We start from the raw sequence: 23,040 nt of genomic DNA, 5'->3' as shown, positions 1-23,040 counted from the left end.
AACTCCAACTAGGCTGTCCCACTGACCACAGCTCTCTGGCTTCTTTCCTTCAGCCAGTTCGCAGTTCACCTCACTACCCAATCGTCCAGACCACACTTCCTCAATTTAGCTGCGAGGGTGCTCTGGAAGACGGTGTCAAATGCTTTACTACAATCAAGATAGACCACATCCACTGCTTTGCCATCAACTCATCCACCTGGTTATGCCTTCATAAAAGGCTATCAGGTTGGTCAAGCAAAACTTTCCCTTGGTGAAGCCGTGCTGACTGCCCCCGATGACCCTCTTATCCTTAATATGCCTAGAGACCAAGGACAACTTGTTCCACCACCTTTCCAGAGATGGAAGTGAGGCTGACTGGTCTATAGTTACCTGAGGTCTTCCTTCTTGCCCTTCCTGATGACTGGGGTGACATTTGCGTTCCCCCAGTCCTTAGGCAACCTCTCCTGTTCCCCACAACTTACCAGAGATAATGGAGAGTGTCCTAGCAAAAACTCCCAGGTCCCTCAGCACCCACTGGTGAATCAGAGCAAGGTCTCGCAATACTAGCACTGTGTAAACACAGAAAACAATTATTAAAATAAACTGAACAAAAAAGCCAAAAAAAGAACATTTTTAACTTCTGCCACTTTAAATTCGGTATGTTTTTTTCTGAGCCTTTATCATTAATCTCTAAAATAAAAATACTCCTCAGACCACATAGCTCTCTTTTAATACCCTGTATGATCTTATGAACTTTCAGTGGTCCAGGATCCACAGATGGGGAGCACAGACACTTGGTGAAGGATATGTGTCTGGAACAAACTGCCTACCAAAAGCAAGTAGTCTTTAAAAAGGCAGCTCTTGCAATCTGGCATCTCACAATGGTCTTCTTAATAAAAGCCTTAGGTATCTGCTCTGTTTCTTTCAGTGGAATATAATACAATTGTATTGTTGAAAGACTGATGATATGCTTTATGACGTTCAAATACAGGCTTTAATTTTCTCTCTGTGAACATTTTGCAAGAGGGCAATACCAATCACATTTTATGTTCCGTGGATTTTCAGAAATTCTTGCCATCACAATAAAGAAAAAAAAAATGGCTGCAGAAAGGAACAGACTGATAAACCCTGTCAGAACCACAAGATGGCAATACTGTTTTAAATATAAAGCTTACTGAACCAAGTCAATAGTGTTATGACCATTCATAATATAGAGAATGCACAACACTTTTTGACAACTGCTGTGCAATATGTGATTTTCAAGGAAGATAATCAGAAGTTAACAGCATCCACAAGCTTTGTTTTAATTCTGCTTATAATGAGTACTTTAGAACACGATCTTGTTCAATATCATGTTTGAAACACCAGTGGAACTATGCTGATGGATTTCAACACAAACATCATAAAAGATAAGAATGAACATACTGCAGTGAATGAACACTTTGCACACTTGTTTTCTTCTCTGTGTACTTAGTTTCTGGAGAAGAAAAGTTTGATGCCTTTGAATAGTACCTGACAGCTATTTTTGTTTATTAGCTATCATGTTGATAATTCCAGTCCCTCTCAGGCAACAGAAAGCCAACACAGAAAGTGGATGTAATATTATTTCATCAGTATAAAAGGTGTCACATCAAAAGGCGTCATTCAGAGCAAGCAGATCAAATAATACTGTATACTCCAGTGTAAATGTTGCATTCTCCTTTCTGAGGCACTACATAGCTGTGTTATGAATTACTTAATGCAATTATCTGTTAAAAAAAAGAAAGAAGAATCATTCCAAACCAAGCTGTTTATGCATCAGTAGCTCTGAGAAGGCAGGTGGTGAGCTTTACAAATAAGGACAGTACAGCCAGGCAGAGCTTCACCAAAGGCATATGAGTTCATTGTGAAATGTGCGTAAATACACATGTGCATTCTCATACAATGCTAACAGGAATGCTGGAAAAGTATCAGGAAACTATTCCTGTAACATACCAAATGATAAAGCCTTAAAACAACATTCCATGATTTATCATAAGCCAAATCTTCTGCAGGTCAGGATGCAAAAAAGACTATTGACTCAGTGGAGATCTGAAGGCTCAGAACAGGAAAGCTCTTACCATAATGGAATGTATCTTCCTCTGCAAAGACAGTGTGCCAGACTGCATATATAAATCTTCAAAAAACAGGAGGAAGCACACTAAAGATAATCGTATCTGATACAATGAATTATTTTGAAAGATTACAATGCTGCAACATTACCTAATTCTAAAAAACAGAATCTCTTTGTTGCAGTTATGGTAGCATTGACAGTGTGGGAAGAAAGCATAAATAAATAACAAGGTGACCTGTAGACTAATATGCTCCCAAGTTCAAAAGTATTTTCAAGTATATATTTTAAGATTACATGCCATTAAAATAAAAAATTAATAGAGGCAACAAAAAGCAAGATACTTCATTTCACATTAAATACATCTAGATGACTTGTCACGCTGCCGTACCTTATGAGAGGATGACAGAGAGCTACAGGACCAAAAGACAACTGCTGAGCTATACGTTACCTTTTCTGTGAGCACTGAGTTTGCTGTTCCAAAGCAGAAGTGTGGTCCATCTCGCCTAATATTCTGTCTTTGAAAGTGGGCTGCTTCTACAGAAAGTGCAAGAAAAAGATGTAATCAAGCATTACAAGATAACTTCATATGAGAGAAATTTCTCGGGTAAAACAGTAGCTGATTTATGCCTCTTAAGCATGAGGGTTTCTAGTCTTCTCATTTTTAACCTACCTTAAATATAATGTAGATCATTCCTTCACAGTATTTTCAGGGTGGAGACTCCTTACTACAGCAACACACTCTCTAAGTTTTCAGTTGCTGTTAGAGAGCAACATTGCTTCCACAGAGGCAAGAGGCATGAGTTTTATTTTTGCATTTGAGAAGGCAGAAAACACTTGACCTTCATGAAGACAGGCACGGAAGAATGAAGGGAGACCGTAAAGAAGTTCAGACTGTCTTTGCTTTTCCAAGTCTTCCACGCTCTGGATATCCAAACACACATGGGCTGAAAAATGGATGAGTTTGTGTGTTACTTTGTGCATACTTTTCAGATTACATTAAGCTCAAAGATACTGGAGAAGCTAATAGCTGCCAGATAAGGTCTGCCGCATTTTAAAAAAAATCAGTATTCAGAGAAGTTTTCCAGCAAGGCATGTAGTTATCCAAGACAGATTTCAATATGTATCCACTGCCTAACATAGTAATGTCATTTTGGGAAGAATTACCTTTAGCAAAGACTTTTTCTGGCGACTTTGACATCCCATAATCTGCTCTAGCTACCCTACAGTGAACAAGATGGGCAAATATAAAGAATGACTAACGTATTATGGAGAAAATAAGGATCAAGCCATCCAAAATCTAAATTGAGATTTCTGTTGCACTAAGGTTGGTAGAGGGAGTTGAGGTACTAAAACGTATTGCTGCTTGCAGCTTTATAGCACCACCAGAAAACTAGAACATTAGGACCACAAGACTGATCTAACAGAGAAAATTACACACTTCTGGGTACTGAGATATGGAAGAAGGCTGTTGTGTGCATTCAACAAGCAATAACTACTACTCACAGACTAGTCCTGGAAGTGAAATTCGTTACTTTGTGCTTTCTACCCATAGTTAGCCTACAAAGTAATTAACTCAGAAAAGACCAATGTACTACAATATTATGTCTTCATGTTTAATTTTCAGAACATGTCCTGGCTATCCAAAACTAATACTGATAACACTTGTGAGGACAACCAACAAGCATCACGAGTCTAAGCTATTCACAGTAAGTGCTTTACAGCTGAAATATCTGTTGAATTATGCCTTCTGAACATGTTTCTATAAATTTGTTTACTCCATTCATTATAGCAAAATACGGCTAAACTCATCTACATTTCTACATGTATTTTGTAAAAATTTTTTTTCAGCTTTTTACAAGACTGCATAAGTTCTGCAATTTGTCAAACACTTCTGCCTGCTACTCTGATCTATCTTCTGCTTTTCAAAGATGATGAAGTTTTTGAAATTTTTCACTGCAAAAGAAAAGCAGTCTGGTGCATAAGGCAGTCAAACGTGCTGTTTTGGCTGAGTACAACATACGCGATACACTTCCAAATACAACAGTCCCCTTCCAATGCTTTTATCAATCAAAAGCCATCTCTGTTTAGATTTGCTGGCATTGAAATATTTGGAATATCCTTCCAGCCTATGTCCTTCTGCTCCATAGTATTTAAAACAATTTCAACTGCAGTGGTTTGTTTCCACCCCTCTTCCCTTGATATCTTCCCCCTAATCATAATGATAGAAACTGCTAGAAATGGGAAGAATACATGCTAGAACTTCTAGAACTGCTAGAAAAGGGAAGAATAAATGATAATGATCAGCAACACATTGTGAACTGTTCAGTATCCACTGAATAGACCATATAACTTTAACCTATAAAAAGAAGGCACATACATGAGAATTGTTCTCAGTTTTTACTCCTCTTCCTCCCACATAACCAGAACAAAATCAATCCAGGGAATAAAGAAAGATCCTGTAGGGACTTCAGTACAATGCAGCTTCTCATTTGGCCTTATGTTTATCTTTGGTTCTCTTGTGCTCTTTTTCAGAAAGCTCAGAATCCAGTATAAGAAATGAATTTTCAAAATCCTTCAGTGAAGATTTAAAAAAGAGGTTTAGACAAGGCTCTAACATCAGCAAATTTGATGAAAACGTAAGTAGATAATCAATTATCCATTATCAATTATCAACAGATAAATATCTTGTAATTTGAACATCTTTTCATGGAAAATGACTTAGCAAGCAGAAAATCTAATTATATAAAAGAAAACATTGCATTGTAAATTTATTTTCTCAACATGCTATTGTAGTACTGACCAGAAGAGTAAAAGACAGATGGGTAAGTGAATAAATTTCCCAGCTGTTTGAACATCTAGTACTTACACTGAACAGTCCTGCAAAGAGAAGCCAGCTTCAAAATTATAATGCGCATTTGCAAAATGTATAGTCCAGAGAGCGCTTCAGACAAAGCAATCTAGGGGCTGTTTTTGTGTGTATAGGCTTTCAGCGATATATCTAAGTCTGAAGAATGGAAGATTACATTTATCAGAAAGGTTTTGAAAAGCATGGACACTTTCAAGCTCAATCTTAATGACTGCTCCTAGAAACTTTATGGAAACAGAGAAATCTGCCATAGTGGCTTTACCATTCCTTTTAATAAAACAAAAATTTCATCATTTCAGATTTAGGCTAAGGGAGATAGCTATAAATCTGCTTGGCATGTTTAAAGCATCAAAGAGATCTGATATTAGAGCCCTCTTCCTCTTCGTTCTGTAAAAGAAATGTGTTATCTACTTTTGGAAGAAGTTTAGTTCCAGAAATTCACATTAATCATATAATATTAATTTGTTCATGTTCTTTGTCAAACGAGCTCTCTAAACTCTTTTAGCTTTTGTTAATCATGAACAGAAGAGTCCCCAGATTAGACTTACAAACTATTTTTGATAAAATTTGCATTAACAGAAGAAAGAGAAAGACTATCTATATTAATATGAAAGCTGTTTTCTTTCTCATTTTCCCAAGACTTGGATCTATAGCTGTATGAGTAGTGGAGAAGATATAAAGTGTAAGTATTATGTTGTTTCCCACAGAAAATAGGTTATTGAGAATATTTCAATTATGGAATGGTAGTGTAATATAACTACATTTGTCTGTAATCTCATGCAGAGAAAGCACGAGAAAGTGCTGCTTTCATCATCAAAACAAACTCTCATAAAAATTTTATAAGCCAGCAAAACACAGATGGTTGAAGGCATATGTTAGATCACTGTAGTTTTATTTGCTTAGGAAGACTTTTTCAACTCAAGCTGAAAAGTTTCTCTTAGAACTCCAACTGAACATGGGAAACAAATTGCGTAGCATTTCTCTCTACAAAAGCACTTTCGTCACACGTAAGTACTTGCCCAGCTAAAAATGAGCTTGGAAGTGCTGTATTAAAACCGAAGTATCCATACCTGCTTTATCTACTTTCTTCTGTAGTATACTCCTGTTTCACTAGGCAAGGCCAAAGTACAAATCACTGAAGTCAATTTAAATTAAAACATACCCAACATGTTAGATAAGCATGTAATTGAGAGCCATTAGTTTTAAAGATTTTTCAGCTGTATGTACAAAATTCATTTCTGTGAATGGGTTTTTCACATTAAATGCTATTTCATAAAAAAACAGATGTTTTGAAATACAAAGTTTTTTTTACCATTTATAGCTTCTCCTGCACTTTATTATTCTTATAGATTCACATGTGCAATTTATTCATTAAACTACAAAAATATTAGTCAACTGCTATTTTCTCATCAAGCAGAATATGATTTATGATAGTGTGGGAGAAAAAAAATTTGGAGCCTGTTCCCAGGCCACACAGAATTCAGGCTAAACCAAATAGCCAAATATCATTTTGGGTGCCAAAACTCATCTGCTAAATCCAGGTTTTGACATCTAGACTTAGCCAGCAAGTTGCATGTTGCCGTTTAAAATTTCACAGGGGCCTGTATTTAGAGAAGACCTGATTTTTCATTTCGGTCTTTTGGTCTTCAGGACTTTCCTGTCTCACCTACACTTTGACACCCATTTGCATTATACCGGTAACGTCCCTGAATCATTGCTCCAGCCATGAGTCTTCCTGGACATGGATAAGACACACTACCACTTGTCGCTGTTGCTACCTGTCAACATCAACATGCTCCAGACAAAACCTCGTGCCACTCTGGATAATACCTCAAAGCTATTTTTTTTTTAACCAACCTTTAGTACTTCAGCTTTTTAGCTTATCAGAAATTTCTTCAAGTATTTCATTGCACAGAACGCTATAAAAATAAAAAAAAAACAAAGCAGAGAAATAATGGACCCTAAGTATATCTCTGATTCTGCTACTCCTCAGGTAGACAGCATAGAGATACTTTCAAGGCAAAGTAATAATATGTTCAACCAGTGTTGAAGCTTTCAGGCCTTAATATCTGAACTAGAAATACCACTTGACCATAGAGCTTAGAAAGCTCTAGTAGTGTCTCTGTTCCTGTTTTACATGTGTATATTTGAAGACAAAGACACACACACACACTGCATGAAGTGAAATATGCTATGAAGGACACTGATCCCACTGAGTAGTTGCTGCCCTGCTTTTCACAGCTTTAGAAACTGGAATTTGTATTTTTGACTAACACTCAGAGTTCCAAAAAGAAATGTCTCTACCTTCCCTCCACATCGACTCCTAGAAACCAGACCAGAACAAACTTCATATCCTATCTGATCAGCAAACTTCATATCCTATCTGATCAGCAATTGACACAATCTCATGGCAACAAATTTCCTGAGGTTTTGTTTCTTTCTTTCTTTTTTTTTTTTTTTTTTCAGAGAGTCTATATATTTTTTTCTGAGAGACATACCGATATGTCTGGGAATGATACATTGCATTAGTATTAATAAGTCTGCAACAAGACTGAACATTTCCTGTCATTGCAAGTATTGCAAAATCTGGTCGTATGCAAAAAGCAGTGTTGCAAAATCTTATAGAAAATTGAAGATCACAAGGTGGCCAAAATTTCCTACCAGGGCACATTACTGGACAGATCTTAAAATCTTCTACCTCCAATGTGCTAAAAGCAGTGTAAATGTAACCCGCAGGAAGGTTCAAAATGATAACATCTTTCCTTCTTATTTACCTTGGTATTTCCGTGTAGCCCTGATCCAGACCCTTTAACTGGGTTATTATGAAGAACTCAGCAATAGCGCTGCCTCAATTTTTGCAGACAATATATATTTACTAGAAATTTATTCTTCTCACTTTAGCATGAAATGCCCTAGAAATGTGTTTTTCAGCTCAACACCACACTGCCCACATACTCCCAGAGTGCAAAGTGCTGTGCTGGTACTGATGCTGTCATCTTTTCTTACCTACTCTTTCTTTATAAGGACAAGACAAATATTACTCAATATCTCAAATTTGTTTAACAAGCTGAAAGCTGAGTGTTTGTTTCCACACACAACATTAAGCGTTGAATATAGTCTTAAGCCTTAATATAGCTTAAAATAGCTTAAGCCTTATGCTACTGGTTATAATTGGGTAAGATTAGAACAAGGTAGCTAATGATATAATTATAAACAAGCGTTTGTGAATGAATTTTCTTCAGATGAAGTTTGCAGTTATTCTGCACTTGTTTCTATCTGAGAGTTGCTTGATGCTCTTTCCTATTACTTGTGCAGAATGCCCATCTCAGTGCTCTAAACTGAAATTTGTGGATGATCACCTCATGGGGGAGTGAATGGGGAAAAAAAACAACACCCACAACAAAGCTGCTCACAGGTAAACAAAACAACATGAACTGGAGATCACAATAAAGATGAAACAATTTTTAAAAATGCAAAAATATGTAAAGCTGTAAAATGACATTCATTTTACACTGAAAATGGAGAAAGAAAAGTCAAAGGTAAAAAAGTCTTGAAATGTGGATAGTTTTTACTTTAATATTTAACTGTCACTTTAGATGAGTGCCCACAGAGCTCCCTGGCCCTTTACAGATAGAGATAATTAAAATTAATGCAGTAGATCTACTGACAAACATTTAAAAAAAAAAAGTCATTAGAATGCTTCACTTATAAATAAGACATCATATTGTGTATTTACTTAAAAGAAATTTTAAAAATAGTAGAAAATCCACATATTTTATATAACTAATTGACTAATGCCCAAATTGTTATGCTCCTTAATTATCGCAGCCACAGAACAGCATAGATCAATACTGTGTTGATTTCCTCTACTCAGGAAGTAGGTCACAAACTGATTTACCATTCTGGGAAAGAATTTGCATGGCAGACATTTTGATTCATCTATTATTTCTGTTGTGTGGAAAGCACATGAAAATCCTGCTTGCATCATCAGTACAGCATCTGAACTCTGATGTACTTTAGCAGCTTGAAATGAATGAGCAATTCATAAGCTAAGTTCGCTTGGTATTTAATGCACTGGTGAATGTTGTCCCCTATAGGTTATGCATCACGTATGATAAGCAAAGTGAGAATTTTGCAACCTACAAAATAGTTTCCTTATGTTAGGGATGGTCTGGGTTACTGATGAGTTCCTTAAACACTGCATAATTATCTGTAGCAAAAGATGAAATAACTTCTGTCTTCCTAACCTCCAAAATCACCATTATTATGACAGAAGAAGCAGGATTACTACCTGACACAGGAGCAGTTCTGAAAAAAATAAATCTCTGCTTAAAATACCACACCTGCTCAAAACACCAATAGCACCAAATGCACTTCTGTTTCAGCTACTTAGCTTGAAAGAGAATCTTTCATCCCACTATTTGAGAGCTAAAAAAATCGTTACCAGCAACAATAAAGTTGCTAATGGTATCTGGATACTCAGCACATTAGAAGATACGAAGATAAATGGCACAATTTGCTAAGCTATATAAAAGTTAGCATAGTGCATCTTAAAAATCTCCCCAAAATTCAGGAATAACATTTATGTTTTTTATATATTAGAATACTTTTAGATATCCAGAAATAATTTTGATACTGAAACTTGTATCGTGGTTGCTGAAGACCTAGCAGTAGTCAAGTTTTTAAACAAACCTTGACCTTTAATAACTTAAAAAGTTTAAGTTTAAAAATTCCATTGCAAAATCAGCGTAAGAATACAATTTCATCTATAAGCAGAAAGTTACAGTATATATATTCTGCTGGAGACTTAATGCTTACAGAGACATTTTCCCCCCCCAAAATGGAGTTTAACTTACAAATTAATTGTGAAAAAATTGCAAAGACTTTAACAGAAAGCAAGTCTTTCTGTTATTAATATATTACTTTAAGTCACATAATTTTCAAAATATTTTTTCTAAAAATTGAAATAGAACAAAAGCTTTACTTTTTTTTCATTCTGAAACACAAAAAATATCTCATTTACCAGTACATCTCTTGTTCTTCACTGTATCATTCATTTGATCTTCAAAAAAAACCTATGCAGCTGGTGTACAATCTAAATTATTTTCAACAACCAAAACAACATTCCAGGATTTAAGTGAATATACCTTAAGAAAAACATAGAAGCTACTCTTACCTTTTGTCCTCCACATATACATTAGCTTCCAGAGTGCTGTGAACTTCTGGATTCCCTTTGGATAGGCTGGAATATTTCTTGCAAGGCTCATATTTGCAAATTTACATACATATATATATATATATTCTTCATGAATTGGTTATACACTTTAAGATATTTGTAAACTGAACAGAAAGTTTTGAGAGCCCCACTAATGTAGATTACTTTGAATCAGATCCAAATTCTTTCAGAACAGGTATGAATATCCACAGTGATGTTGGGCATCTAGCAGAACAGGGTTATCCTAGATGAAAGGTACTGGCTCAGTCTAAAACACCCACTGCACTGGCAAACTACCTGCAAGACTTTGAAATCATTATGGTTGTCATATAGCTAAAAACTTTCACTGAGCCAATCTCAACTTGAAGAGACAAAAATTTCTGTTTTATCACTTCTGCTAGTAAAAATTTCTCATTTGCCTAGCTTACAGGCATGTGAAAATGAAAAACAAAAAAAGAGTTTTTGACCTAAACGACTTCATCACCATCTCATGTGACAGTCAGCTCCTAGATAATACTCGCAGTTTCTTGATTTTTTCCTCTGCCTTCTTAGAAGTCACTTTAATATCTTTATTGTTTCAAATTCAGACAGTGAAAGTCAATATTTCTCTCTTTACTTGCCATGTCTTCAGTAGGAATGTGTATAGGATAACCACAGCTGGCAAAACACCTGCTGATTTTATGTCCTGTGTCAACTTGAGAAAACATCACAAACTTTCAGACAGACCTTGCTTTCTTTTTTTTCACTGCTTTGTTGATGCCCAGGCTTTCCAGTCTAATGTAAATACTCTTAAAAAGATTTATCATTAGAAGCTATAACTGAAAATATAAAATTAAAATTTGCATAAATTTTTAGTCTTAGGTATTTCCAGAGATCAACAATCTAAGGCATAGAGTTTGAACAATAAAACATGCATTTGTTTACTTATCCAGTGACATCCAGCATAGTCACGATAAATTTACCATATATACTCAAAATTATTGACATGTTTTTCAGTGAAAAATACTATATAATGGATCAATGTGATCAATGCAGCATTTCTTTCAGATAATTAACTGCCAAGAAGAATCCTTCACCACAGCAGCCAACTCCTTGTAAGAAGATAGCATTCCAGATGAATATTTGGAAGGACAGTGCAGTACAGTCATCGACAATCTCATCTTTTGGTAAGCCTTCTCTATGAATATGTGTTTTTCTCGTGATGTTTCTTAAAGGAATAACTGATTCCAAAACAAAACAAGAGCACATTAACTTCACATTGACTTTTCCATACTCTTTCAACACATTAGCTTGTTGTAATTTTCATGTCAGCATTTACTGAGCTACTGAGAAGTTCTAGTACATTCGCTATCATATCTGTAAGATTTTGGTTTCTTAAAATGTGAAGTTATTGAAAGAACTGTAAGGAATGTGATCTGGAGAAATGCAAAGAAGTACTGAGTGAAGGTGAGTGGAGTATCAACATATGAAAAAAAAGTAAGAAACTGACTTAAAACAGAAATGTATTTTTTACTTCAAAGCCGATAAGATTGAATTTGATAAGATGAATTTACACATTAAGTCCTGAATAGGTTCAACAGAACCATGTGATTAAATAATAAAAAAAAGTTATTAAAGTAAAAAGCAGGCAGTATTAGAAAAATATGTCCTTTTTGGGAGGAAGAGTAGGAAAGACAGACAAAAAAATGGTAGATAAACACAACTAAAAATCATTTTACATATTAAGAAGTTGAGTGTTTTAGCTTGAAAAGGCTCATAAAATGTCTACAAAGGAGATAAATGCTTTCTCTTTAACTAGCAGCCAGATTGAAAGAGTCAGTGAGGACTGAATGACAAAGGATAAGAAACCACAGATTTATTAAAATCATTGTTTTCCATCTGATTTTGTTGGGTTAGAAGTTAAAATGAAATGTGCTAGGAACTGTACTTCTACATCTGACAGAGCTGAAATTTGGAAAGGCTTCATGTAGGAGTATATATCTGTGCAATAGTTAAGATATGCAAGAAGATATGCAAGAAATGCACTTTGCCTTTTGTACTCTTGAATTCACACTGACTACTTTTCAAAATATGTAGTTTAAATACTGTAGCTTAAAACTGTATTTAATTTGCTTTTCTCATTTTTTTTTTTTTTCCTCAAGGTCATTTAGATTCACAGACGTAGACATACTAGTTAAAAGTTAATTTACTTTTGTTGATTATTCAGCAGTGGAAGTCATATATTTCTCCCACTGGCATCATTACCATGAATTAATAGCACTGCTCACTGTTATTTTTATTGGAAAGAATGACTTTCAACTATTATGTCTCAGCTGGAGCAATCATACAATATCTTATGTTATCTTATTCATTCCACATATTAAAATAACTTGAGTGCTACCCTTAAGTGGATGAATATTGTAGGATATAATAAGAGAACATAATGAAACCTTGTTTGTTCAAACATCTCCCAATCTGGGTTTAATTAAACTCCTTTTTTTGTTTTTGTTGTTATTAATTCTAATCAAGTTTTGTGAATTGGTCTTAAAGAAAATCTGAAGAGAAGACACTTCTCTGTCCTAGAGGCTCAATTCTGCATTCATTGCTTATGACATTTCTGTAGTATTCTCCCAGTAATTTCAGTGTTTAGGGACAGAGGGACTGGGCCTTGGCAAGGAACGTATAAAGGCAAATCAATTTACCTTTCCTGAAAATCCAATAACAAGGACTAAGAATACAGTGCCTGTTGGAGCACGAACCAAGGCGTAGGGAAAGGCTGGCATCTCCCCAAGTGCTCATGGAGCTACCTGACCCTGACCACGTCTCACCCATAGTCCACTGCAACCAGTATGCATCAGACTGGCCCCCAGCTGGTGCCCATGGTGCGTACGAGTGGAGAGAAGCTGCCTGGCTACCTATGGCCATACCATCTGGTGTCAGGATAACAAAGCTTGTATCTGGCTTATTCTTGGCTTTCACTAATTGCTGTCTATATGATCAAGGAAAATTTTTTGGGAGGAAAACAGTGACACAAAGGAAGTCACGGCAGGCCATACATGTATTTGTGGCACTTAAGGGGTGGGCGGGTCTGATTTCTGTTCTCTGCATGGAACAGTATTTGCCCTATTGACCCCTTGTCCATCAGCTGTAATAGTTTCTGTCTGGCTGGCTCCTGTAGCAATGTATTCTCAGTTCTGTGCCTGTTGTAAGAATCACCATCACAAAAGACTGACAAATGAAATCATCAACCAGGAGGAAAGCAAAACAAGGAAGCTTTCCTTCTCAACAGAATAAAATCTAGCATTTGTTTTTCGCCTCACTGTTCGGCTCCTCTTTATATAAGGCAATCAGAAGTTTAAACAGGGAGGAAAATTGCTCACAAATCCAATAAAATTTGGAATCTGCAGCTACCAGCAATACCAGGGGATTTCCACCCAATATATTTGCCAACAAATCAATAACAAGAGTAAATCCTTCTACACTAAGGACAATCAAATTTTCACTAACAGGTACCATCACCTAAATGAATATAATCCCCTTAGTGCTCTGTATGTGTCAAAGTTAATACCAAAGGAAGCTTACGCTTTATATGTGATAAGCTAAAGGATATTTCTTAATAATGGTTTAAATAAAAGGAAATTATGGAGATTTTGAATTTAATGATTATGAACTGACTTTGCTCCACTGAAGCCTCTTCCTGAAATGCTGGGTTTTCTTATCCCAAAGAGAATACTAGTCCATCAGGACTTACTTATGCTAAGCCTGAAATGAATTCACAATACTTTTAATTTGGAGGCCATCCGAAAAAGACTTTTTTTTCTTTTGTCAGGATGTTTATTTGATGTTTACTTGTGACTAAAGGTTACTTATATGTTCTGCACAGGATCTTTAATATTCATCTGTTTCTTTTTTGACTCGTTTCTGACATTATTATCATTTGCAATTATCATGTAAAATATGGTTCACGAAACTTTCTGAGGTACCCTACTGTTCTTTGCCACCATCTATCCAAAGTGGTTTAATCTTTTATACTCATGAGTCCTGCCTCAGACTCTAAATATTCACCAGTTGGTGACTTAGATGAAGAGTGGAAAATCCATAGATGGAAAAGAAACCCACAAAACCACACACGCACGCACAAAAAAAAAAAGCAAACCAAGCACACGCACACACACACAAAAAACTCCGAACCAAAAACCCCTACCACAACAGAGTTTTTGTTCTGTAAGAAAAAAGAGAAAAATGCATCAGAGATCCTTTCTCTAGGTCCTGCTTATCTTCCAAGGGAATAGAGCTCATGAAAAGGTAGCAAAAAAACCCAAGATGCACTAAAATGCAAAGCAGCTGGCTGGGGAGCCTGGCTGCAGGACAGTTTGCCTAGTCTGGGGATCTGGAGCTGGAGAGGGGTTGCAGCAGCGTTTCCACTGAGCTTTCTTACTATGGAGGAGCTCCAAAGCTTCCTGAAGGGCTCAGGCCCTTGAGAGCATCTGTGGAGAAGAATGGCTAGACAGATTGCAGGACAGAAAGCAGATTTAAAGTAGAAAATCCAAAAAAACAACATAATTCCAGAGACGTTCTGAGAAAAGTGCCATATATCATTGTCAAAACACACCAGTGAAAGCCCTTGTAGGCAACCCTGATTTCCATAGTTCCCTCTGAAAGTAATGCTCCTATTTATTTCTAACAGATAGGAAGAATAAAATTTGATAGAGCAAATTCTCAGCTAAAAAACACTGGTTTTTCAACATCAGTCACAAGCGTTAGCTATGCATTTTTACCAGCAATGAACAAGAGCCTGCATGCTGTGCTCATGAAAATCAGCACCAGCAAAGAGGACCCACTGTTTCACAGGTGCTATGATGGCATAATTGCTAGGAAAACATAGCCTACACAGTCCATCTTTCATTGGCCCAAACAGATGGGATTCAGAAGGTGACACATCCAGACTACACTGTGGATGTGGTAGGACATTTCAGCCACAATCGGCAGCATGCTGCCAGTGTGCTGCATGGGTCTTCAAACTGGTATGGGGCCTGATGTTGTGTTGCAAGAGAAGGGTTGTCTTCTTCTCTGGCCTGACTCTGGAACTTCAAGCCTTCAGCTTAATCAGAATCGTGATCACAGCTGATGGCTTGTTCAAGTTCCAGAAAAACCAAGTAGATGGATCAGCTCTTTCCTATCCCAAAAAGTGCACTTCACTTTACCTACTGAGGCCTGCATCTTGTCAATAGGGAATTCACATGTAATCTCTCAATGGACTGCCATTTAGACTACAGTTCATAATGGTGACACCATCATCACCTTTAGCCTCATATTGGTTCAATAGGTCCTGACAGACTTGCATACAGTGTCTTTCTGTTCCTGTGTGAGCATTCACGGGACTCATCTGGTGCAAACTCAAAGTGCAAACTTTGGGATATCCCAATTTTGCCACCACTGTTTCCAATACATTGAAGCTGATACTCAGCTCTGTACACAATGTCCTGATTGTAATCTGCTGGTTTGTGTGGATGGGCTGGTCGAGACACTCTTCATTTTGTGATGTGACAGCTGTGCATGGCCACCTGGAATGTGGCTTGTCTTTTATATAGCTGTCATCACTGCTGAAGCACGCCACCCACTGCCTCACTGTGCTCAAATCCACTGTTTGGTCTCCATAAACGCTTAGCAAAAATTGATGACTGTCAGTGGGTGCTTTTTTTTCCAAATGGTGGAATTCAGAAACACACCTTTGCTTCATATGAACTTCCATGTCAGAGTGCCCCTCTGCTGCCATCTGTCATATGGCAACAAATTTTGATGAAATTGTGGTGGGAAGTTTCAACCTCTACTGCATCCCATCAAGATCTGTCTCTGACGTCATGGGTAAACGTAATCAAAGAGGAAGCATTACTTTCAGAGCATCCCTTATAGAATCTTCTTGTTTAAGGTGACAGTTGCTTTTTTTCTTTTCTGAATCAGGAAACATCTATTAACATAAGTATTCTAAGTACTGGGAACAGATAGTCTGGCCTTCTGATCTCCGGTTTAATGTCCAGATTTCTTTATCTTGTCTGTGGTAGACCATATTGTATCTTGAACTTAATAAAGGTTTTTAGAAAAAAAAATTATAATTGAGGAAAATAGTACTAGTAAACACCTCATTGCACCTCCTTTCTGATGCAACATGATAAAGCTACAATTTCTTTCCCTTTGCAATATTTTCCTGAAAACCCAAGTTATCCTGATCTTAATTCCTGCAACAGAACATCACAGGGAGGCCTTTTAGCACCACCCATAGTTGAATGTATGATTCATGCATTTTGGGAACACGTTGTTTGGGACAGGGTGACTTGTATACTCTGGGTTACTCTGCCTGAATTTAAGAGCGTAAAAGAGAATATTCAGAATTTTACAGAGGTGTGTGAAAAATTGGCAGTATGCTAGCTGATTTAATAAGCTAAGTGTAAGAAAGTAATGAAACATTGCAGTTTGACAGAAGAGAGAGCATTCTTTTTAACTAGGTGTTATTGTTATGATGGCAATGAGCAAAATCAGTATTCTGTAATTAGCAGAAGGAAATTTGAGATGCCAGTCCAACGAGTCACAAGTTCAAACAGTGGGCGTTTTAAATATATGTACAATATATAGCAATAACAAGGTGCCTTTCACAAAATGATTTGCACTCTAATAATGGCACTCTAAAATTTCTATAGGTTAGATACATTTACTGAGCAATGCATTAACAATCTGAAAGGTATTTCAGGAAGTCAGGAAAGGAGGTATGGAAAAGAACTGCTCCTCTGCAGTAACACCTTTCAAAGACAGAAAAAAGATGAATACCGGTAGCAGAAAACAGGACAAGTGAGCAGTTTAACATGTATATCAGTGAGGACATGGAGTTTGAGAGAGAAAATCTGCTATTTAATGAATAGAACCAAAAAAATGATCACACTGATTCTAAAAGTGTAATGTTGTGCAGGTCTCTAAATACCACAAGGAAGAGAATCAAAATGGTTAATTTAGCGGTGATGAAGACTTTGCATCTGATACCAATTCTCCTTAAAACGTACACTCATCAACATGCTTCACTTCAACACTGATTTATACCTCTGTTCATATCAAATGCCTAGATGATTAACAAAAGGCTAGTAAAGAATTGCATGAAAAACCTTAATGCAGGCCTATTAGCACTTCTCTATGAAGTGCATTGCAGCGTTCGAGCTAATTACTTCATGCAATTAACCAAAGAAATCTTTTGACTGTATTTTATGGCCTGGTCCTGCAAGAGTTATCTGTACTCCTGGCTTAAAATATATGAGCAGTCTCCTTTGCATCATTAGGATTCACATGCTTAAAATTAGACATGTGAGTAATTTTTTCTTCTTTGTAGGCTAGGGCTTTTGCAGAACTAATGAGACACCAGATGGCTGGATGGCACTGAACTTTAGAAGACGAATAAAGAGTAATCGTGGAAATTATCGTCTGATACATCACATTACAATCCCTAGGAAAATAATGGAAGTGAGCTTGCCTTTTTTTTTTTTTTTTTTTTTTTAGTAAGCAGCTGACAGGAGAAACGAGCAATAAACAGCAGCTAGTGAAATTATGATATGCACATATGCGCTGGAACACAGGGTGACTAGAGTGGGGGTTGAAAATTTGTAACAAAAAGCAATTTTGGATCATGCATGCAGCATTAGTAGACATCAGATACAATACCTAAGAAATCATACTTGAAAAATTAGTCTCAGATGGGTCTGAAATGAGCACTGTCTTGTGGATTTAAAATTGTCTGACAAGCTACAAATGAAGGGTAATGATAGATGGTGAGATATTGAGCTTAGGGGGAAAAAAGAAGCAATACAAATGTTTAAGCACCAGAACATTTTGACTGATGAGAAGCATTTATGAGAATTATGTAGTGTCTCTGAACATTGACCAGGGGTGGTATGCAATGACCACCATGCTGGGAGAACTTAGGAGAGTGGGCTGAGAGAATAATCTGGCATAAATATTAGAAACTAGAAATAATGAGTATTATTGCAAAAGAAAAAAGGCATGAAGGAGGGCAACCATTTTAAGTTAGGAATAGTCTCCTGGAATAAAACTTGCATAATCAGTGAGTGGTTTTACGCATTTTTGGATGTCAGGAAATAATATGGACATTTAAAGATGGGAATGGTGAGGCAGGAAGCTTAATTATATAGTATGAAATGGCCTGACTCTTATTCTGTAGCTCAGTCACTAGAATGAAAAAAAAACTGGTCACTTTCTGCATGTGTATCATTAAATTAATCTCTTTTCTAAAATTAGTTGTTCTTATATTACTGGTCATTACTACCAAGTGAGCAAGAAATTAACCTTTGTGCATTCCACTGGCCACGTATGCCCATGTGGCTATTATACCTTTTCTGTCCTGTAGAAATACCAGGCTGTCTGCACAGCAGAGGAGCCATCTGTAACAACTGCAGGATTTAACTCAGTAAAGCAGATGAAGGAAAGAGCAAGTATGAATTGATTAGCAATGTCATAATTTGGTAAGTACATCGACACTTCCATGCGTTTCTTAATCCACATGATACATAATTGCACTCCACACCCTCTGTCTTCTTCATATTATTGTGTTGCCAGCTTAAAAACACTAGTGCTTAAATAAGAAACTAGCATTATTAAAGCTCACATTTGCTGTATACTCCATTGATGTATACTGCTGTGTTTCAAATAAGTATAGTAAGATAACCTTGGTTATGATCTAGCAGGGCCTTCATAACCTAAGGACTTTTCCAAACATAGCAGGTAGCTGTGATTCAAGCCTACAAATGCTGTCAAGGTGATGGTATCTAAGAGTCACAACTACTTTTACAGTTTAAAAACTGCAGTAAAAACAAATCAATACACTGACTGAGGCTACTTCTCAGAAAGAAGAAAGAAAAAAATACAAAGGTGAAGATTTCACAAGGTAGATTAGTAACCACTACATGGCAGCCTATAGCTATTTTTTATCCTCAGCTGCACTTCCTGAATTCTGCTAGGTAATACTGCAGCATCCTTTATTGATTCAAACATTTTTCATTTCCATTATAATAATAGAAGTTTGTTCAGACTTAAAATAAGTACAATAGGATCACAGGTTATGCTTCCCACTGTAATACTAACTAGATGTTTTTCTTATCACATTTTAAAAAATAAATGACTCCAACTTTCAATCCATCACAAGAGTTACAAAAATACAACAGTGGGTTTGAAAAATTACTTGAACTAGTCAAAAATAAAAATTGGATAATATACCATAAAAGCTGGGCTTTTTATTTTATTTCTTTTTTTTTTTTTTCCCCCTACGTCACTACATGAGAATCTGTTATTATTACTAACTGGAATTTTAGCTTTAAGAAGGTACTAATGCTGCCAGAAGATTACTTTTTCAGTTTCTGAATCCAACCACAAAGAGACTAAATAACAAGCATATTTTAAAGCCTTCGAATTTTACTTGCTTCCAGAAAGATAGATATTTTACTGGAGAGAATGAAGATTTTATTTTCCGTCTATTCTTAAAATGTTCACAGTTACACTAGTTTTCAAACAGGGAATCTGACAGTTTTTCTGTCAAAATCTCTATAAAAATCAGCCGCTACTGAAAAGCTTTCATTCACTAATAATTTGTACAGACAATGCAAACTTCCAATGGCCTAAAGCAGATAAAGGGCTAGGCTCATGGAACTCACCCCAGTCTCCAAATATGTCTGGTTTTTACTCTGTCACTGTTATGCTACTTGACTGGGCACAAAATGGGCTAGAAGGTGATTTCTTACCAAAAGAACAACGTCTGCGGGGGAATTCTTCTCTCTTTGGGGTCATCAGTGCCACTGACACCTCCCATGAGTCTGCAGATGCCAGCCGAGGTTTTGGGATGGCTGTGCAAAACCTGCATATCAACCACAGATTTTCTTATGTGAGCAACACAATGCTACACAGAAAAGCAGGTGGTTTTTTTTCTTTTTTTTTTTTCCTTTTCTGCCAGCTGTGAGCTGTGGCTTCACCACATCCCACTAATGAAGTATTTTTTCCTCACAGTTTCATCCATCGTAACACATTGCTATTATGTGTTTTACATTCAGCCCTCCTATTCTTTTGTATTTGCTGTTCTGTTCCTTCTCCCTTTTTAATGAATTTCTTTCCGTCACTCAGTTAGAATCTACTATCTTGCATAAAGTCAGAGAAGTATACTTCAATAAATCACACACAGCTGCCCATATCGGATGCTTAAGTTGTGCGAGAAGCCTGTCTTCAAGCCTTCTGAATTTGAGAGAATTCTTTTTGGAAAGCTCCGTCCTATAATGCAAATCAATCACTGTTTTTTTTTTGGAGCTTCTCTGCTCTGGAGATTCTAGAGAAAGAGTCCTCTACTGATATTTACAGGGGCTATTTGAGACTGAGGTGGACAGAGTAGCCACCAGGGTGCCTTGCACCAGAAACCAGCAAGAGAGGCAGTAATGACCTGTTGGGGAAGCAGGAGGTGTACCACCATGCTGTGAAATATCCTGAGCACTTTCTTCATGAAGCATACCTTGAGGCAAGAATGAAGTTGCACATCATTTAAATATTGTTTCACGCTTTGTTTTGGGTTATCTAATCAGTTTATTTGATCTGTTCTAATCTGTATTTCTGAAAATTATCAAAATATAAAGAGTGCTGTGAAAAGACCATTCCAACCTTCCCACAAAAGGGCTATGTCTTGGAGGTTTTGGATTTGTTCACACACACATACACACACACACACACACCCCTTTTATCTCAGTAGGGGTTTGAAAAACCAACAACAAAAAAATGTTTCTGCTAACTAGCATCTGTCATTTTAAACAGGAATTGATAGCTTTGTTTTCTTACCTTTACAATTTGGCAGCCATTTTCAAGAAAGTAGTATGTGTTGATGTGGGACTCGGTAGCAGCTTGCAAATAGTCCTAGAGAAGAAAGGAAATTTAATTTCATATCCTTAGTGTAATAGGATGCTGAACAACACAAGGACAGTGAAACCTCCACTGCAGGCAACAACAAATCCCAAGTCCTTTACTTGCCAAAGCTTTTGTTTGCCCATTTCATTTTTCCTTTAAGCAAACAGTAGCTCTGCCATTGGAGTGATCTTTCATCTTTCTTTTTTCCTGCAGTACTGATGTTTGTTCCCAGGTATGATATGAATTGCCAAAATGCTGTCTCACAGGCTTGCTAACAAACTCTGTCGCTGCTCCTGTGCCAAGGAGTGCTCTGGCACAGGCACAGAACAGCCTGCAAACGGCTGCCTTGCTGCTGCATAGAACCTGCACTTCTGTTCAGCTCCAAAGTCTGTGAAATCTTAAGGCTGCTGAGATTATGTGACTTTTCAAGGTCGTACAAGAAGGGGCAATGCAGGTTTCCTTATTAATGAAATTTGGGAAACATAGGTAAGAGTCTGCTCCTACATAAACACTGTGGGTTTTTTGTTACAGAAGAAAGGGATTTTGATTTTCAAAACACCATTGCAACTTCTTTCATTGTAAAACATTGTCCAGAAGGAACTTTATTTCCTTGTACTGCCAGCCCCTGTTAAAAAGGAGAGCTTAAATATACACTAAGGGTGATCATAAATAGCCTACAAAATCTCTCTGCATATGAAAGTGATACGAATGACTCAGAGAAACATCAGTCAGATGGAAAAAAATTGGTTCAGATATCGGTATAGGCCTGCATGCAGGGCCTAAAATAGTTTTAATTTCCATGAAATATAAAATAGAAGTGTAGCCATGCACTTCATTTTCTCAGCAAGCTCTCAACGATAACAGCAATTCATAAGCCTCGTCACTTGGAGCTATACATACATAAATGAATTCCACTCACTCGAGAGCTACAAAACATTGTCAGAGACAAAAGCCACCTTCACCAGAAAACTTTTGTATTTCCTCCATCATTACAGAGAATGCATCTTTAAAAAACTGAGTTGTGAGCCTTTGCACAGAGCCACAAAATAACAGTTATACAGGGAAAGCAACTCTTCAGTGGGCAAAAAAAAAAAAAAAGATATTTTGATCCAAAAATTGTGCATTTTTTTCCTTGAAATGAGTGCATGAGCCACAAATGGCTCATGCCGTATTTATTTTCAATAAGTCATATTATTTCAATATGGCTTACTGAAATAAATATATTTTATCGAATGGCACAGCATAAAAATCTACATATCTTGTTGAAATATTCAGTGAGTCATTCCTGCCTAGCAAGTGCATTATTACATACTCTTGTTCTAAACACAAAGACAAACAACTGTAGAAATTTTTGCATACATCATTTCAAATCCATCAAGCACAGTACATGTTACAGCCTCCATTCAGCAGCATACATTTTTTCCTGTATCTGAATCAGCTCTTAGTTATACAAAAAAATATGGGATTATGTCTTTGTTGAAGTAGGAGGTGAATGAGTAACAGAAGAGAAAACAAACACAAACCCAACAAAAAATCCCAACTAGTCAGTCTGCAGATAAAACACAATCCTTTACTGTGCTTAAATAAAGAGCTGCAGAGAAATGGCCTGATTTGTGGAAGTGATGGAAAGAAAGGAAAATAAAGGAACTCATGAAATGATGTTCATTAAAAAAAAAAAACAAACAAAAAAAACCAACAAACAACAACCTGATTTTAAGCCTTTGCTTCACTGTCTAAGTGTTGGTCAGTTCATCTCATTAGCATTGTCTATCCACATAAGCAAGAGAAAGCAAGATTTTGAAGTGGGTGAAGATGACAGCTCTGTTCTATAATGTATTCAGCCAAGGTGCCCTTATTCATGTATTATACACATGGGCATTTTTAATATGCAGTTGCAGCTATTTAAAACCTTGCTAATGCTTCATGAAGGAAAAAAAAAAAAAAAAAGGATCAGTCTACTGAGATTTTCACAGATAT

The 23,040-nt window shown here is 36.6% G+C and overlaps 1 long non-coding RNA gene across 1 annotated transcript; it reads left to right on the top strand.

Annotated features, from left to right (window-relative positions):
* On the top strand, positions 1-22,178 carry LOC122181522. The gene is made up of 7 exons (XR_006179461.1): positions 1-225; positions 3,696-3,777; positions 4,604-4,707; positions 11,200-11,318; positions 17,504-17,634; positions 18,536-18,650; positions 21,277-22,178. It is a non-coding gene; the product is annotated as an uncharacterized LOC122181522 (long non-coding RNA).
* Positions 22,179-23,040: the final 862 nt, after the last annotated feature.

Source organism: Lagopus leucura, unplaced genomic scaffold (genome assembly GCF_019238085.1).
Source record: "Lagopus leucura isolate 7727_CA_CO unplaced genomic scaffold, USGS_WTPT01 Super-Scaffold_100009, whole genome shotgun sequence".
Classification (NCBI taxonomy): domain Eukaryota; kingdom Metazoa; phylum Chordata; class Aves; order Galliformes; family Phasianidae; genus Lagopus; species Lagopus leucura.
Note: the sequence above shows the minus strand (reverse complement) of the source record. Positions and strands in the feature narration are given on the sequence as shown.